This window comes from Equus przewalskii, chromosome 13, assembly GCF_037783145.1.
Source record: "Equus przewalskii isolate Varuska chromosome 13, EquPr2, whole genome shotgun sequence".
NCBI classification, from domain to species: Eukaryota; Metazoa; Chordata; class Mammalia; order Perissodactyla; family Equidae; genus Equus; species Equus przewalskii.
In genome coordinates this window covers 27,805,493-27,814,301 of record NC_091843.1, presented here as the reverse complement: position 1 = coordinate 27,814,301, position 8,809 = coordinate 27,805,493, and the positions used below count along the sequence as shown (strand labels likewise).

The following is an 8,809-nucleotide window of genomic DNA, read 5'->3' as shown; positions in this document are numbered from 1 at the left end:
GCACTAGACCAAACCTCAGGACTCTCAGGGCAGTGCTCCCACAAAACGTCCTACCTCTCATCAGTTCACCTTCCACAATTAAGTTCCCTAGTGAGCAGGCTGGGAGAGGATGGGGTGTGTGTGTGCGTGTGTGCGCGTGCGCGCAGGCATGTGCCAAGCCCAGGACACGAGTCCAGGACTGACACTCCCCACCACTCCCTGGGAAAGGAATTTCTCCTCAGCCCAGCTTCTCTCTCAGGGAAATTCAGGTTTGCAGGCATCCGACCCAGTGAACAGCACAGGAAGGAGGAGCCCCTCTGGCCAGCGAGGTCCCTCAGGCGTCTTTCCTGAGACACTTGCACCTGGGCGCCCCCAGGCTGTGCTGGGAGGTCGATGGCAGCCTGGCTGGAAAAAGTGAGAAATGGAAGGAACTTAGATGCCTGTCCACATGGAAGTGGCCCGATAGTGATGGCGTATTTAGTCAGCCGTGAAAAAGATTGGAGCAGGTCTAGACGTAGAGTCAAGAAAGATCTCGACGACATATTATGGAGCAAAACCTAGAGAAACTTGCACACAGTGCATAGAGTATGGTCCCGTTCATGCACAAAAGTAACCTATATATGTGACTTTGAATGTATAGAGAAAGGGTCACAGCAGCCTGCCGATGGCGATTCGTTTATTCACTCCACGGATGTGCGTCCAGTGCCCTCTCCTGCCCCTGGCGCTGTGCTGGGGGAGGGGATCAGCAGAGGGGGGAGCAGACGATGTCCCTGTCCTCCTGCAGCCTGAGAGGGGCAGGGTTGAGGGAGGGGTAAAGGAACATGATGGCTTTTTATTTTATGTCCTTCTGCATTATCGGAAGATTTCCAGCTAGAATATTTCATAGGGATGTCATAACGAATACAAAAATACACAAACAAAGAGAAGAAGGTGGAAAAAGAAGAGAAGGAGGAGAAATGCTTATGTAAACAATGTGATAGGGCACCTGGGGTCACTTTCAAGCTGTCACACTCTTGACCTGACTAGAAGGATGGTCTCTCCTACCCAGCATCACAGAAGAACAGCACCAAGTGGAGAATGCCAGACATGATGTCCACAGCCCCTTAGAAGGAAGAAGGCATATTCCAGTAACAGAAGGTCCCACAACTCCCCAGTTTCTCCCCAGCCCTCCAAGAGCACTGCCTGTAGCTGGTCACAGCTCCTAGAGGTGGCAGCTTTTTAAGACCAGGATCATCTTCTGGGGCTGATGCCATGAAAATAGGTGCGCTGTCTTCTCTGAATGCATCCTTCCAGACGTGGCCTTTTACCCTCCTCCTCTGATGAAGTGCCTCCATCTGCCCAGCAACCTGTTTAGAGCCCTCACTGTTGCTGGGAACCTCAAGTAACAGCAGAGGGAGTTTCTTCTCTTCTTTTTTCTTTTTGAGGAAGATTAGCTCTGAGCTAACATCTGCTGCCAATCCTCCTCTTTTTGCTGAGGAAGACTGGCCCTGAGCAAACAACCATGCCCATCTTCCTCTACCTTACATGTAGGACTCCTGCCACAGCATGGCTTGACAAGCGGTGCCATGTCCGCACCCAGGATCCGAACCAGCCAACCCCGGGCCACTGAAATGGAACATGAGAACTTAACCACTGCGCCACCAGGCCAGCCCCTCTTCTCTTCTTGAAGTGCTCAGACAGTCTAACTGAGAGCAGACTGCACAGTTACTTACATGGATTACACCAAAGGATGCACCCTTCCCCATCCTACCCCCTCCCAGTCCTTGAGCTTGTCTTCTCTGGGCAGAAGAATTGGCAAGACAAGCTATTGGCCAGTAAGGTGACAAAGTCTCACGAGCCCTCTGATGTGTTTTCAGCTCTCAGGTGGTCAATTTAGCTGTTAGATTTGTGGTCAGACGTCCTGAGTTCACATCCTAGCTCTGCCATTTTCAAGCTGTACACTTTTTGGCATATTTCTTCCTCTGTAAATAACAATAATTATAATAATAATTAAATGGCAATGACGAGAAAGTCCTGCCCCACAAAATGGTTGTGAGGATTTAAAAAGATGTCTATAGGGGTTTGTTTTTTACTTGTGCAAATCTTGCAAATGTGTGGTGTGTGCAACCACTGTGCTACTTGCCTTGGGAGTGTTCTCCATGCACCTGGAGCCGGAATGAGCCTGAGGCAGCCTGGGTGAGCAGAATGTGCCCATCAGCTGTGACAGAGACACAATCTCAGTTTCAACCAGAGAGCCTACAAGGAAACGTATCCAAGAAAACCAGATTTGCCTGTCCTCCGAGATAAGCAGAAAGATTCCTTTCAGTCACGCAGGCAAAGGCATCCAGCCTCGGCCACCCCAGCTGCATTTTTGTCCTTATTCCCCAATTCTAGCATTTTCAACAGACATGAGTTTTGCTTAAGACATGTTTACTTAAGAAAGAAAAATGAAATCTCGTGCACCACCATTTTTATCATTATGGTATCTGGCTTTATGATCTAATAAATCTGTTTATTGCAAAAGGAAATGCGTGTGTCTCTTTTTTTTCTAGGTGTTTTCATTGAGAAATTTCATTGGGTGACATTGGGCAAGTCAGCCATTCTCCTTCAGTGCTTTCCCCTCTTCCTTACATAGTATAGCTTGGAGTTCCCCCACCATTTGGGTCTTGCTCCTGTGAAGACTTTGTTGAAGTTCCTCGGGAAGTGGGGCACCCCGATCTCCATCCCATTGTCCCATACAGCTGTGTATTCTGTACACAGCTCCAAGGCACTGTCGCCTCCTTTGTTCCACTGGCTTTACTTCTATTAATGGATCCCAAGCTTACATGAGCCTGCTAAGTCAGGAAATAGCTCACGTTCTATTCAGTTGGAGAGATTTATCAAAACTCAGATGCCAAGATCTTGCCCAGCCTGGATGAATCAGAATCTCGGGAGGGAGGGTCCTTGGAGGTCTTCTTTTAGACCCCTTCCAAGTGATTCGAATGTGCATCCAGATTTTGGCAAGTAATGTCCCCAGAGGTTTCTTCCACAGGGATGAGAGTCAGGCCCAGGTGTAGAATTCGGGGGCCTCAATGCCCAGCTCTCCTTTCCTAATCTTCTGATCCACACCAAAGTTAATTAAAAGCCTTAACCACAAGCAGGCAGCATGCACAGGGACGTTCAGCTGTTGGTGAAGAGAATCTGAGGGGTCCGTTTCATTCCTTGAGGTTGGGCGTCCACAAATAACCAAATAACGACTTGTAAGGAATGCCCGTTGACGAGGTCCTCCCCCTCACCACATCCTCACACCACAGCCGTGACGTAGGGGTGGGACCTGCCATTTTATAAGTGATGAAAGCATTGTGTGAGAGGAGTCAGGTGACTTCCCCGAGGTCTTATTGGTAGTGATTGGCAGAGACAGATTTTCTCGAACATTCCAGCCAGCACCGGCACATACAGTAGCTTTCACCCCTTATGACATCCAGGAGGACACGAACCAGACACATTCACACGGTGCCCCAGCCCCCAACCCCTCCCTCAAGCAACATCTGTCTAATAATACAGATGAGAATTTTGTTAACCTACACAGAAATACAAATGTATAGGGATCAAGGAAACGAGCAAAACAAGTTTATCATACCTGCACTTAACTTAAAAGGTTCCAACAATATGTGAGCAACCAGGGAAAGAAGGAAAGAAAAAGCACTTAAATGCAGGGCACCAGGGCTTCTCAAACTTTAATATGGATATGAATCCTCTGGTGTGGTGGGCAGAATAACGGCCCCCCAAAGATGCCCTAATCCCCACTACCCGAATATGTTACCTTACATGGCTAAAGGGGCTGTGTTGATACCATTAAGTTAAGGAATTTGAGAAGGGACGCTTGTGTGGGTTATCCGGATGTGATCACAAGAGTCCTTATAAGTGGGAGGTAGGAGGGTCAGAGCCGGAAGAAGATGTGACGACAGAACCAGAAGCTGAGGTCAGAATCAGAGAAAGAGATGTGAATGTTACTACAGTGCGGTTTTAGATGGAAGAAGGGACCGTGAGCCAAGGAATGTGGGAAGCCTCTAAAAGCGAGAAAAAGCAAGGAATGGATTCCCCCCCTAGAACTTTCAAAGGGAACGCAGCCCCGCCACCACCTCGATCTGAGCCCAGCGAGACCCAGTTCAGACTCCTGACATCCAGAATGATAAGATGATAAATTCTTGTCACTTTAAACCACTACATTTGTAATTTGTTGCAGCCATAGGAAACATACACCTGGGAACTGGTAAAATGCAGATCCTAATCCCCGGTCTCGGAAGGATGGAAAGCTCTGATGGGAGCTTGCTGGTGGTGTCTGTGCGCTGGTCCTGGGACCACACTCAGCATCGAGGCCATTAGCAGCTCCCCCGTTCCCTCCAGGTCTGGAGAGCGCCAGTTAGCGTGGGATGGGACCAGGGACCCTGCATACCCCTGAGTGCCTGGCCTCCAACGCCCAAGCATCTGTGCCACTGAACACGGTACAGATCTCTCATCAGTCTTACTTTCAAGGTCACCTCCTCCGAGAGGCACCCCTTTTGATTCCCTATTTCTGCCCCTGTTTATTTACTTCACAGGTTGTAACCATAAGTCTGGGTGTTGGTTTATTGACTCCTCCTCATGTTTCTGCTGCCCCACCCACACCGTGCAGCACAGGGACTGGGACAGAAAAGGCACTCTTATGTGAATGAATGAACTAAAAAATTCAGGAATCCCTTAGTTCCTTTTCAAACAAATGCCTGTCCAAATCGCGCACATCTTGTATCAGTACAACTGAATTTTTTTAAGCTACATAATCCAAAAGTTTGCCTTGATCCAAGGCGCTTTATCTTCTCACACCAGGCGCTATGTTCCAAGCAGATGAAATCAGTCTGAATATTGGTCTTTCCCATCCAGGTTCAAGATTTCTCCCCATATTTGGAAAGCCTGCTGTAGCAGGTCAGTATCCAAGAAGCAGACTCTGAGATGAGGATTTACAGGCAGGAACCTTACAGAGACATGCTTACAGGATCCATATGGGTGGGTGGGTGGGGAGGGAAACAGGACTGAGCAGAGAGCCGAGTGGGCTGCAATGCAGACCCAACAGAGTCCTCAGTTGGTTCCTACAGGGAGGGGTCATGGCCCTTCAGGGTTGTCCTTAACTGGAGCAAGGGTGCCTGGTAACAAGCAGTCATTGGACTGGTTACATCCCTGTAAAAACCAGTCATTGAGGACAGGCTGCCTCAGAAGGGAGCATGACTTGGGGATGGTGCTGTTTAGTTCTAGGCAAGCCCCAGAGGGGACTCAGCTGAGAGCTGCCAATCTTGAAATCTTCCAGCCACCCACACAGGAGTAGCCCAGTGGTGATGGGTAGGAATCCGGGCAGACTCCACAACACTCACCACCCATGCCTTCCGTTTCCTCAGTCACTGGAAAAGAAACCATTAAATCAAGCTAAGCCCAGGCTAGAGCTCAGTGCCCCACCAGTAGGAACTAGAGGGGAACAGACTAAAGATGCAAGAGAGAAGAACACTGATGTAGAAGCGTCCACGGGGAGGACAACCGGGATGGACTTGAGGGCGTGCACAGAGCCCGTCTTGGAGACAGGGTTTTTCCGAGTTGAGCCAGCAGGAGAACGTGATGCATGAAGGGGTCCAGAGGAAGGAGGAAGGAGGCGGGCATCTGAGCAGTTCACAGGTGAAGGCCTTGGTGTTCACAATATAAACAGGGAGAAGGGGGGAAAAGGGGTCCATGGGGCAGCATAATAAGAAGCCGATTAGAAGAGAGTAAGGGGATTGCCGGGCACAGTGAGGGGCGGGCTGGGCTGGCTGCTAGGAGTTCACAGAGACCCACTCACAGGAGTTTATGGCTTTCCTCCAGTAGCCTCAAAATGGAACAGGGACAGCAGACAGTTCAGAGCTGGCAGAGCAGGTATGACAGGGGGACATTGTGGTGATGGAATCCAGGGTGAAAGTCAATGAGATGGGTGACCTCAGAGTCAGGCTGGATGAGGAGGCCAGGGGTGTGGAGGGGATCTAAGAACAGGGGTGGACCATGACACAAGATCATAAGAAGAATGTCCAGCAGATTCGGGAGGGGTCAGGGCATGGGAGATCCACCAGGTGGAGGGTGCGGAGGTGAATGTCAGAGATCACGTTTATAATGGTGGAGGGCAAGAAGGAGCCCCTGCAGAGAGTGGCGAGGGAGGTACGGTCCTGCAGGAAAGCCAGGCATTCTGTTTAAAATGGTGTCATCGCAGTAGTAACATCTGCATGGAAAAGTTCAAACTACAGATTGAATAAAAGTGCAAGTCCCCTTTCAAACCACTTGACCCCTAACCAAGCTCAGTCCCCTCTCTGAAAGCAACCACTGGCAATTCAGACTATCCTTCCAGAACTTTGGGTCCGCATTCTAGACACAAATGTACGTGATCCCATTTCCGTAAGAAAGATTATGTATATATTACATACATATGTATACTTGTACTCCTAAATAGGGTCATAATATATATCTATGCATTATTATTATATATATTAATTTGCTCACCACTTGACTCTCAGCACTGGGATTATCCTACACTATGAGAATGACACTCTGGCACAACCTGTTTCTCTCGACTTGTGGCTGCACCTTTCAGGAAGGAAAGATGGGCGCTCCTGTGGAGAAGAGAGCCCGGCAGTGGCCTGTGAAGGGTGAGGTGATGACCACAGGTGAAGCTGGCCTGGAAATCTTCCCTCTTTCCTGTGATAAAGGCAGGACAAGAGCATCCCAATGGTTTCACCACGTGGTTTTCCAACATCCAGGGATATTTTCCTGTTTCCTCATGAGAGCTGCAAATCTCCCTTCCTGGAATCTAAATAAAGACAAAAACAAACTTCTAAACAAAAGGATCCTCTGCTCCCGGGTTTCAATTCCATTCCCCTGAGAGGAACGGGCTCAGATCGTCGTCTTCCCACAACCTGTCCAGCCCAGCCCCCGCTTCCTCTTGCTCTTTCCTGATGGCCGTCAATTGTGGACATCCTCATGGGTGTAGTATTTTACTTCTATTGACCCCTTTCTTCATGTCCTCGTCATTATGCAGGGAAAAGAAGATTGTTTTCCCAATAGAAGCTATTTGGGGCTTTTGAATCGTCCAAGGTTCAATGGTCTCTCCTAAGAGCCTAATTAGTCATATCCAGTTGGGCAAGGTGAAAGGACTCTAGACAAAGAGAGGTGAGGGAACCCTCATTCAAGCCTGACGCTGCCCCTGCCTCATGTGAGGCTGAAAGGCTGCTCAGCTTGTCCAAGGGGGGGGCTCTTCAACTATCAAATGGGAACGTAACCCCTGTCATGTGGGCTTTACAGAGTGGCTGTGGGGAGAAAACTAGAAAGATCCCTGGAAGCATTTTGTTCATGGTGAGGTGCTGGGAAGCACTGTGCGTCTTCACTGAGTTCACACAACTGGGGAAACTGTTCAGTCATAGAGAGAGAAATTAATCTCAGTCTGGAATAAAGGGAAAGGATGCAGGATCACATCACCTTCATCTATGAATTGATGCTGCTTTGAAAGCACTTTCATCCAGATCCTCACAAGTCTATGAAATAAAGAGACAGGGTTAAATTTTATTGCATTTGCAAGAGCAGAGCCGGAGACTGAGAAGGGAAACAACCAGAAGCCTGCTATCTTCGCCTGGTCCCTGTCTGAATACTTCTCTCCAAGGAGACGGAAAGAGGGATGCAGGCCAGCCTCATTTAGCACCACTGTAATTGGCCCAGAGGAAAGACCACACCCTGAAATCCCCATGACAACAGAGCTCACCACACATTTCCAGGCTGGGAAATGCTAACAGACAGGAAGGAACTGTGGAAAGGTCCAGCACGCCTGCACGAGGAGAAAGAGAAATGATGGGCTTGTCACTTGGAGAGGTGTAAGTAACAACGATAATGATAGTTAACATACATTGAGGGTTTCAAATGGATGCACTACACTAAGTATTTTCATGGAGTTACTCATTTAATGCACACAACGACTCAGTGAGGTAGGTACTGTCATTATCTCCATCCGCCGACAAAGAATTCGAGACTCTGGGAGGCTGAGTAAATTTCCAAAGGTCACACAGCTGGCACGTGCTGGAGCCAGGGTTCAGAACCTGGGCTGGGCTCTTGACCAGGCCACCACCCAGTTTCCCTAATTATTGCTTTTGGCAAAGAATAATGCAATTTATATTTATGGAACCCTGGAGTATGGAGAGTGGAAGAAATCCTGAAGGTGACCTGGGGTGTTCTTTCCACAGTTATTGATTAAGCACTATGGAGTAGGCACTAATCTAGGTTGGGAGGGAGTAGCAAAGTCCACCAAAACGGTTTATTCTTTCACAGAGCTAACGTTCTAGTGGGAGAGAGAGAACAAACAAGCAACAAATTAATAGGGGTGGGAGTGGAAGGAGTATAGGGTAAAGTGATAGAAAATGCCAGGACATAAGAGAGCAGCCTCGAGAATCCCCCAATGTCTCATCCACTTGTCCAGCCGCCACCTCCTACACTTGAGGAAGACGAGGCAGAGACAGCAGCGACCTGTCAAGACTAGACCACACGGAGCTTGTTGGAAGCAGAGTTGGAAGGGAACTTTGTGTTCTGCAAAACCAATCCTTTCTTCACAGCCCCTCCCAATATGACTTTACTTCCCGTCCTTGTCTAGCCCTTAGACCCCAGTACTGAGGGAGGGGAAACAGGCGCTCAAGCACCCCCTCGGCCCCAGGACACAAGGATCCCCTCCAGCCCCTCATCACTCCCCAAGACCCAGGGAGAAGCCCAGGCGGGGCGGGGCCTGGACACGCGCCGGCACGCCCAGCAGGTGGCAGCAGCGAGCTCGTGGATGACGAGCGCTCCT

General features: G+C 49.2%; 1 long non-coding RNA gene across 1 annotated transcript; it reads right to left on the bottom strand.

Annotated features, from left to right (window-relative positions):
- Positions 1 to 2,374: 2,374 nt before the first annotated feature.
- LOC139075074 (uncharacterized) lies at positions 2,375 to 7,594 on the bottom strand. Its single transcript, XR_011525113.1, has 3 exons — positions 7,459 to 7,594; positions 6,487 to 6,793; positions 2,375 to 5,369 (listed from the first exon to the last, which is right to left on the bottom strand). It is a non-coding gene; the product is annotated as an uncharacterized lncRNA (long non-coding RNA).
- Between the last annotated feature and the right edge of the window lie 1,215 nt (positions 7,595 to 8,809).